The sequence below is a fragment of the Ostrinia nubilalis genome, chromosome 21 (genome assembly GCF_963855985.1).
Source record: "Ostrinia nubilalis chromosome 21, ilOstNubi1.1, whole genome shotgun sequence".
Lineage (NCBI taxonomy): Eukaryota > Metazoa > Arthropoda > Insecta > Lepidoptera > Crambidae > Ostrinia > Ostrinia nubilalis.
This window is the reverse complement of record NC_087108.1, coordinates 12,631,490-12,642,023: the sequence shown is the minus strand read 5'-3', so window position 1 is coordinate 12,642,023 and position 10,534 is coordinate 12,631,490. Positions and strand designations below refer to the sequence as shown.

The 10,534-nt window shown below is 36.7% G+C and overlaps 1 long non-coding RNA gene across 1 annotated transcript; it reads right to left on the bottom strand.

Moving 5' to 3' along the window:
* Positions 1-5,991: 5,991 nt before the first annotated feature.
* On the bottom strand, positions 5,992-9,601 carry LOC135082536 (uncharacterized). The gene is made up of 2 exons (XR_010259411.1): positions 8,687-9,601; positions 5,992-7,857 (listed from the first exon to the last, which is right to left on the bottom strand). It is a non-coding gene; the product is annotated as an uncharacterized LOC135082536 (long non-coding RNA).
* Between the last annotated feature and the right edge of the window lie 933 nt (positions 9,602-10,534).

Here is a 10,534-nt window from a genome sequence, read left to right as displayed (position 1 = left end):
AAGTGCTGATAGGGATGTGGACGTGTCGATAGTTCTGTCTCGTTTTACTTGTAATATAACATTCCATTTGATCGCTTAGGTTCGTCACTAAGTTTCGTAGGACTTCAGTAGTTACATGCAACTATGTATATGGAGTTATAATCTTTACTAAATCATACTTTCCACAGCTAGTAGCGTCAATTTTTTTTTAGTAGACGACAGAGTTTTTTTTAATGGAATGAAGGTTTTTAGGGTCATTTAGTCTCCACTGCTGGAGCACGACCTTCTAATTTACCAGAGGCAAAAGGATTTAGCATACACACTTCCGATGCTGGCCAAACCTATTGAGAAAGCCTGTTGCTTGCATATTTCTCCCTTAGCTGCCTCTTACGACATCAACTGCCTCATCGACAAAAGAAGGAGTGGTATTATTCTATTCTACTCAGCTTGTATCGATATAATCGATACATATGTGAGCAAGGAACATCACTAGCCGTAGCGATGTTTCACAGGGATCGAGTGGAGCCGACGTGCAGTATATCGAGCATGTTCAGGCGGGACACACTGCGAGTTGTGTCACAAATTATTAGATAGGAACTGATTATAATAATTATGGAATTATTTTATTACATTATAATGGAAGTAATGTGCAAAACACATCTTATTTTGGACATTGATCACTCCACCTGAAATCCTTGAGGTTCAAAGGGCACGTTAAGCTATTAGATTGTCCAAAGATTTATTATTTATTTATTATTATATCTTTCATCTTTGACCAGTTTCAGTGGGGGTTTTAGTTCTACATACTATGATTCAGTTCAGTTATAGTTCTCTTCATAATCATAAGTTCAGTTACTTATGATTGTTTACGCATCTCTTCATTTCTGATTATTCTCAAACGACGAAATTTACTATAATATAAGAGAAAGAATATTGAGACGTGTAAAAGCGCCTTTTAAAAGCCTATTTGCAGAAAATAAATGACTGATACGAGTTTCTTATAATAGTAATAATTTTATTCAGCTCCCACTGTGCCTCACGCTCGTGGCCGGCCGAATGGCGAATATCTGAGCGATACCAGCGATCCCGCACGAGCGTAGCTGAGAATCGCGGAATATAATATACATATTCCTGCTCACAAAGCACTTCAAGCTGAATACTGCCATCTTCTGTAGTTGGAATAGGTGTGAATTTAGAATAACAATTGGTGGTTTGATGTGCTGATGACATGTAGTGTTTATATAAAAGGTAGGAGTAAGTAATTGAGTACGTTAGACAAACGAATAAGTTTTTAAAACAAATGTTAGACAGACCATTCATTGAAGGCAAATCAAATTCATTCTTGTTAAATAATAAATAAAGGTTTTCTATTGAAGGCGTCTTCAACACTGCCTGATCAAAGTCATATTTTATAAGGTTTTGACTGTTCCAAACGGGAATCTATTCTAAACAGCACTGAATCAAGCCTAACTACAGAGTCTCCTTCCTTCTATCCATTTAATTGTTAACATACAGCATAAAAGCAAACTATCGCAAAATGATGAACTCCCTAATCTTACTATAAACGATGACTTATAATCACCATATGAAAAATTACAGTGCCTAACAACAATCGTGTAAAAGCCATCACAAACACAAAGTGTCAAAAGACTAAGAAACTAGCTGCCAAAAGATGAAGTCTCACGCGTATTCACTAACGAAATCTAAAAACGCGTTACCATACAAAACGACCTAACTCAACACTATTAATTCATAGTGCAGCGCAATAAAGTGTAGTTACAACTATATGCACGGGGGCCGCCCGCGCGACGTTGGAAAAATATTTTTCCATTTTAAAATAAGTACACGGAAAAGCACATATATTTACGTTATCTAGAGTTCGTTAAATATTAGCAGGCAGTGAACAGTACACTCGGATTGCGCACTTTTTCTATTAATAGCCCAGCGTTGATGAGGATGTTCGCAGCCATTTTTTTATTCGCAAAACTTTTTTCGCATCACGAAATGAAATGGAACGTATTAATTTGTTGGAGCGTGTTTTTGAACAAGTGAACGACGAGGTTTTAATCAATAGCCGTCGGACATGGCTGCAACATTAAAATATTTTATGCCTTTGCCAAATTGAAAAACAAATTTGATTCCATATTTGTACGTTTGGAACGTGAGTGAATCGAATAGAACACGCTTCTTTCTAATTAAACGTACTTTGGTGTCCTTTTACGTTGGAGGTGAAGGCTTTTTCAATATAAATATTTTAGATTATAGGTAGAGTTTTGTACAATTTGAAATGTCACATAAGTGTTACTTAATTTTGTCAGAAAGTAGTATTAGAACTTATTAATTACAAACAATCGAACTATTTAGCATTCTTTTGTTTTATACTAAGAACAAAGAAGCAGTCATTTAAACGGTCGAAAATGGAACGAGCGAGCGTTAGGTGCTTTTACATCGGCACACATGAGCGGTGCTATTTACGGCGCGTCGATACCTAACCGTCACACGTCAATCGACACCGTAAAATACCTATCGAAGGCGGTTTCAGCACGCACACATGGATTCAAACGTCGAACGGTGAATACGGGTATCGGATCCAGTGTGCGTCTGTCCAATCGCGCGGAACCGATCAGCCAATGGCTGGGCTCGGTGCATTCTCGATATTGCTCGGCCATTTTACGTTGACCCCTAACGGTTTATACATTCCCCCTGACTCTACAGACACTTTCAAGCGATCGGAGGGGCGCGGTAGATCTTTTTACGTCGAACAGTAAACAGCTATGGTTCGATCAGCCATTGGCCATGACGTCGGTGTTACGGCACGTAGATTTTCCGGGTTTTTTCGCGTAGAGACGGGAGGTTACCTGATTGGTGATTTTTAACCGTTAGAAGCTTTTTATGGGATGCGTTTTTTCGATCGGCTTAGACAGTATGTACTCGATGGAGGCTTTTACATAGTACGAGTGTTCACTGAACCTAATCACGTTTGTCAAAGCATTTTTCATTGTAATAACGTGAAGTACAAGACAATTTTCGGACTAAAATGTATTGTTATCAATCTTGTATGAATTTCAATAAACTTCCAACACCCTAACCAAGATAGAATCCAATTGAAAAAGTTATAAGTATTTCAATTTGTGTGACTCAACTGTTAATCAAGATACTTAAATTCACACTCAAATTACTTGATTCAATAAGATTATTGGTATTAACTCTTGAGGTCATTGCAGTTATCAATACACTAATCTACATTTTGTTGCAAGTTATTGATGTAATATCCTGAAAACATACTAATAAATAATCTGGGAAATCAGAGTCAGACTTTACATTTTTGTGGGAAATTGTGCCTATTACTTTGATGATTCACATACGATGCTTGGTTAAGTGAAGGAGCGTTGGATAGAGCTCTGTGTTTAGTTCATGTGTCACCCTGTGCGTCCACGCGCACTGTGAGACCTCATAATGTGAGTACGGGCGTAATATGCCAAAGTATCTAGTCTTCAGATCGACATTATAAACTATAAGACAGCAAATGAACACCTACCCAGACAGTTCAAGCTAAGAAACACCTCGCCAGATATAAAAAACTGAAATCGCACTGCAGCTTCCTAGTAACTCGATACACCACCCTCTACCCTACGAGATAGATCGCTGGGCCGCCCCCCACCCCCCATCTGTCGCCTCCGTATAGATTTTTCTTTTTGCTGTCGCTATGTACCGATATTAAAGACTAGCTGTATTTCCTAACGTTGCTTGAATATTAAGTGAGTGCTGGGTTATGAAGTTGATGTATATTTTCAAGTGGATATATTGTGAAAGAGTAGGATAGTTGGCGCTAACAGACTTTGGTTATTTCACTGACATAAAACTAAACTAATCCCTATTATTATTAGGTATAATTATGCGAAAGTAACTCTTGTATGTCTGTTACGCTTTCTCGAACGAAAACTTGGCCCGTGGACCAAGCTAAAAGTGGGCCAACTCACTGGAAGACTCGCCTAAAGCACAGAATTGATTTTGATTTTTGGTATAGAGATAGTTTGGGTCAAGGGAAAGGGCAAAGTATAGTTTTTATCTCGGTTTTTGAAATAGGGATGCGCCCGATAAAGTTTTTCTGTGACAGACAAAATATCACGCGGACGAAGTTACTTATCCATAATATCGTTTTATGGCGAACACTTCGGGCCAACATATCGGCTGGTGCTGAAAAGAGTCGAATGAAACTTAATAGTTGAATGCAATGGGAAATATAAGATACCAGAGTTGGTTCAGTCTTTGTTTCACTCGATATTATGCCAAGTATTGTACCGAATTGCCGAAATGTTTTGGCGCGAACTATAACATTAGCTATCGACTGTAGCAATAGTTATTCCGTAGTTGTAGTATTGATCTTCGTATTTGAATTTAGTCATAAAGGAAATTTCATCTCGATATTGAAAGATTACAAACTGTTCATGTCCTTGCCTGCGTAGATTTCGAAAAGAAAAAGTATCCTGGACTATTTTAAATTTTAATGAGTGATTTATGATTGTAAAATTTTATCAATACCCGGTCAGTAGTTTTTGTGGGAAGGGTAACAAACATCTTTCAATAAATTCTCGCACATTAATGATTGGTAGTAAGAAAAGAATTAAGACTTTACGTGTCTTTCGAAGTAAAAATTTATATTATTCAGATTATAAAGCAATATTTTGTATCATTGATCTGAAATAAATTATATAGCAAGCCAACTCACAGTGGTCCCGATTTAATAAAACATGGACATTGATGCTAGAGGCACGAAAATTTTTTTGATGGTTACTGCTATGATAACTAATAAGGCAAAAAAATATTACAATCCTACGACGTCTATTTCGTAGTAAAAAAAAATATATACATATTTTTTGTATGGAAGAAATTACGTTTCTGTCAATTTTTCAAAATTCTTTAACGATGTCAAGATGCCGATCACATATGTTGTAAAACAAGTGATTCTGAGTATTTCATGCGAAGATACTTGTCACTTATCTCTGCGTACTTTTGAGTTATCGAGGGTTGAAAAATCGATTTTTTTATATTAAATATTTCCACGAAAAATTGCCAGAATTACAATATGGTGTATAAGGGACACTTTTGATGACACATAACAACGACTCGCACTCGCGCGCGCTTTCGTATGCATCAACTTTTACTAAAATAAAAAATAAAATTAAAGGAAACACTTAATACAACGTTGTATGTATAGGTCCGCTGGCCGTCAAAAAGTAGCTTATACGAGAGGTTGCCCAATTTACAAATGTCCATCATTGATAACTCACACAAATATCGTCTCTCTCTGAAGGATAACAAGTTTTTTTTGTTTCCAGAAGCTCTTGATAGGATGGAAGCCCATAAATACTCTCTGAAGCGAGAATAAATCTCAAATTGCGATATTGCCATTTTGACAAATTACATGATGTAACTAGCGCTAACGTTTATCTTCAGGTAGACACAGTTTTAAGTTAAAAGATTGTCTACTATTTCACACTGTTCTTCGTTTTGGAACAGTTCTTTGATTATAGGTAGTCGCTAATTTCGTTTTGTTAGACTCTTTCAGTTTAGCACATAAAGCGTAAACTAATTCCTCCTCAGAATGACCTAAAAGTGTTAGAGAGCGCCTCTTCTTCTGCAGAAGAAGAATTTTGCATAAATCTTCAAAAGGTTTTTTATTTATACTAAAAGTCGATGGTTGCACATCTACTTCCGCAGTCTCATCAACTGGAGCGTCTTCCTCGGTGTTAACGTTGTCTATGCGTTGTGTTAACTCGGTAAAAAACATTGTTTAAATCTATATTTTTACAATTCGGCCAGACAATTTCAGAGTCTAGCCAATGCGAATTCTGGTGCAAAAATTTCTTTTGGGCTCTGCTGGAAGCAGACCATTTATCTTCTTTGATATGTTTCTTGTAAAATTACGACTTAATGATTTGATAATTACTCAAATCTTCGGAAGACAATTCAATGCTATTATAATGGGAATAATTGAAATGAAATAACGTATTTCTGTGAAAGCCGAAGATCGAGTGTCTTTTATTTTATAATCCATAAAATATTACATAGACAAAACATTCTATAAAGTTTAAGATTATCTATAGTTTATTTGGTGTTCAAACTACTTTCTAACACCCCAACTATAGCAAATAAACGGTAATTACAAAAACAATAACAGTTTTTAATTTATTTCATCTAACAGTCCATTTGACTAATTCCTAAACTTTCAATACATTTATAATGTTTTATGGGACATAACGCTTTAGTCAGAACATCAGCTGGCATTGCATTAGTTGGCATGTACTTCAAATCAATTATTTTATCATTAATTACATCTTTCACAAAATGATATCTAATATCAATATGTTTGCTTCTCTTTTGACATACATAATTTGCCACTAATTTCTGTGCGCTTTGACTATCGTTATACATTAGAACAGTACTTAGATTACCAGTTAATTCAAACAGGAAGTTTCTTAAATATATAGCCTCTTTACTAGCTTCAGAAATGGACATATACTCGGCTTCCATACTAGATAGAGCCACAGTTCTCTGTTTTTTACTCTCCCAAGAAATTGCTGAACCTGACATAGTAAAACAATAACCAGTATAAGACCTGCGGTCTACAGTATTACTAGCCCAGTCGGCATCAACAAATCCAACAAGTTCAGATTTTTCTTTTACATATTTTAGACAATAATTCTTGGTTTTCTTTAAATATCTGAGTATTCTTTTTGCATAACTCCAATGTGTATTAGTGTGACATTTGTTAAACTGACTAAGAAAACTGACACAAAAAGAAATATCAGGCCTAGTAAGTACTGATAGGTACATTAGACTGCCTATCAATTGTTGGTAAGGAATCTCAGGATTGCATGTATCAGGCTTTTCAATATCTAATTTACATTCCATAGGAGTAGTTGCAATTTTACAATCTAACATATTAAATTTATCCAGCAACTGTTCTACATATTTTTCCTGATCCAGAGTAATGCAATTCAAATCTTTATCAACTTTTACCCTTACGCCTAAACATTGTTGAACCTGTCCTAAGTTTTTAATCTTAAAGTTAGAACTCAACACAGATATTAATTCTTCAGTTTCTTTCTTACTGTTGGAATAAACAAAGAAATCGTCTACGTACAAGGCAATTATTATTTTAACATCATTGTACATTTTTGTAAAAACACAAGGTTCTAATTTACTCTTTTTGAACTCTAATTTACAAAGACATTGCTCTACTCTTTCATACCATGAGCGAGAGGACTGCTTTAAGCCATAAATAGCTCTATTTAACTTTACAATAACCTTTTCCTTCTTATTATTATCATTAAAATCAGGCTTAATCATATAAATGTCCTCTTTTAGATATCCATTCAAAAAAGCTGTTTTCACATCTAAATGAGTAATATCAAGATTTAATTGTACAGACAAAGCAAATAAGAGCCTAATTGTGGAATGTTTCACTACAGGTGAATATGTTTCATCATAATCAATACCGGGTCTCTGTGTGAAACCTTTTGCTACCAAACGCGCTCTATAACGTATACTATTATCAACATCAATCTTTCTTTTAAAAATCCACTTACATTGAACTAAAGTCTTTTCATTAGGTAACTTTTCAACCGGAACCCATGCATCATTGTCATCAAATGCCTGCAGGTCGTCCTTCATTGCCTCAATCCACTTGTCTCGATCTGGACTCTCCAATGCCTCTCTGACAGTCACAGGATCACAAGATGGCTCTGAACTAGACGTGGTGCATAAGTTGGTATACCCATACCGTTCTGGTGGCCTTCTCACTCGTTTGGGTATTACTGGAATTGCCGGTTCTGGTAACATTGTTTCCTCCTCCTCTACAGATGTTTGAGATTGCTGCAAAGTTGAATCCAAATCAGTTAAAGCATTAGACTCTGAAGGTCCTACTGTGTCATCATGCGACTCATTTTCAGTGAAATCTACAGGGCTCATAATGACATCCAACTTTTCTTCATCAATGTTATTGCTACTGCTTGGAACCTCTGATTGGACAATATCCCCAACTGAAACTGATACATTAGAATCTGATGTACAGTTTCCTTTTGCATTCTCATGTACAATAACATCTCTACTGGTTGTTATACATCTTTTGATGGGGTCATAAACTCTGTATCCCTTTACACTATCTGAGAAGCCGACTAATATGTGCTTTCTTGACTTACTATCCCACTTTAGTCGTTTCTCTTTTGGTATGTGAACCATAACATGACTACCAAAGATTCTAATATGGGCTAAATCTGGTTTCTTGTTTGTCCAGAGCTCATAAGGAGTTTTATTATTTAGTCCCGATGCTACAGATCTATTCTTAAGATAGACAGCGGTGTTTGTTGCCTCTGCCCAGAACTTCTTATCTAATCCTGCATCAAATAATAAACAACGGGCTCTCTCTACAATTGTTCTATTAGTTCGTTCACTCAAACCATTTTGTTCGGGAGTGTATGGATTGGTCTTTTGATGTATTATGCCACTCTTTTTTAGGAAATTCTCAAACTCATTGCTACAAAACTCTAACCCATTATCAGTTCTGAATACTTTGATTTTTCTACATTGTTGGTTCTCTACCAATTCCTTATATTCCCTGAAGTACTTGAAAACTTCTCTTTTTTCTTTGAGGAAATAGACAAACACCATTCGAGTAAAATCATCAACAAATATAAGAAAATACCTTGCTCCACCAATTGAAGTAACCTCCATGGGACCACAGACATCAGCGTGGATAACTTCCAAAGGCTCGCTGCTCCTCGTTCCCACATGGCCAAATGGTGAGCGCGACTGCTTTCCTTCACAGCACACGGTGCACGAGTTTTTGTTGATCACGGAGTTATCAGTGCACGATATTCCTGTCACTGCTCCATCTTTCATCTTGTTCAGATCGTTCATATTCAGATGTCCAAGTCTCCTGTGCCACATTTCACTGCTTGCTGCTGAAGAGCTTGATGTAAACAAACACTGTTTCTTTTCTATGACCATCTTGTAGACACCATCTATCAGATTTGCTACAGCCACTAAAGTGTTCTGTCTGTTGTAAACATAGCAACAATTCTCTTTAAAATCGACTTTATTCCCATTCTTGATAAGTTGACTGATGGAAATTAGGTTTGTGGTAAGGTTAGGCACACACAACACATCTTTCAGCGTCACTTCATAAAGGGAATCCGGAGTAACGGTCATGATATCGACATCCCCAGAGCATAAAACTGGCATAGCATTCTGATTTGCCGCTATAATCTCCTTAATGCTTGTAGTAAAAGATGCATTCTGTATCATGTTTATATTTGGAGTCATATGTGTACTCGCACCGCTATCCAAATAGAAGTCCTGTTTGCTGTAATTTCCACTCAAGAAAACTGCCGAAAATGCGTTTGTTTTCTTTATCTGAGGCTGATTACTCTGTTGTTTACATTGAGATTTGTAATGTCCAAACTGCTTACAACGATAACACTTGACACTTGACTTGTCCGATTTGACATTTGATGAGTCGGGCATAGACTTTCCATTTCCGCCATACGCACCGCCATGAAGTTGGTTGGAGTTGTCGAACTTGCCAGTGCTACCAACTTTCAAACTATGACGACTGTGCTGCCCTCTACTCAAAAATGCGCTTCCCGCCTCGCAGTCATTTCCTGCCAAATCTATGAGCTTCGTTTTCACTACGTCACTGGTAATGGCGATTCCCGAATGCTCGATTGCCATAATCATGGGGAAATACTTTTCAGGCAAACCAGCTAACAATAAACTCCCGATCCACTCGTCATTTACGGAGAAACCTGTTCCCGACAACTTCTGGGCCGTTTCGATGATTTGTGTAACATAACTCGTCATTGATTCGCAGCTGTCAAGGCGAATTGATATCAAATTCCTGAGTAATGTTATTCGTCTTGAGAATCCAGAATCATCAAACATGTTTCTTACTCTCTGCCACAGATCTTTGGTGCTTTTAGCTTCTTTAATGTGGACGTATAATGACGGATCTATTGTTAGGATCAGCTTGGCCATTGCTTTTCTGTCTTCTGTTGCCCTGGCTCCTGAACTTTCTTGCTTGATGCAGTCAGACATGCCCTCCAAGACCAGCAAATTTTCCGCTGCAAACGCCCATTCATGGTAATTCTGGCGACCCAATAGCTTAGGCACACTGGTTAGGAATGCGTTTGAAGACATTTTTGATGTTTCAGTTCTTGCTTCTTGTAAATAAATACGCGCCTATTCCAGATAATGTACTTATTGATGACTTTTTGGGTTTACTGGGCCCATAACCTATTATAATGGGAATAATTGAAATGAAATAACGTATTTCTGTGAAAGCCGAAGATCGAGTGTCTTTTATTTTATAATCCATAAAATATTACATAGACAAAACATTCTATAAAGTTTAAGATTATCTATAGTTTATTTGGTGTTCAAACTACTTTCTAACAAATGCCAATACGTTCGTCATTTTAGTCTGAAATGGTCTGGCCGAAATGTAAAAATATAGATTTAAAAAATGTTTTTTTACCGAGTTAACACAACGCAT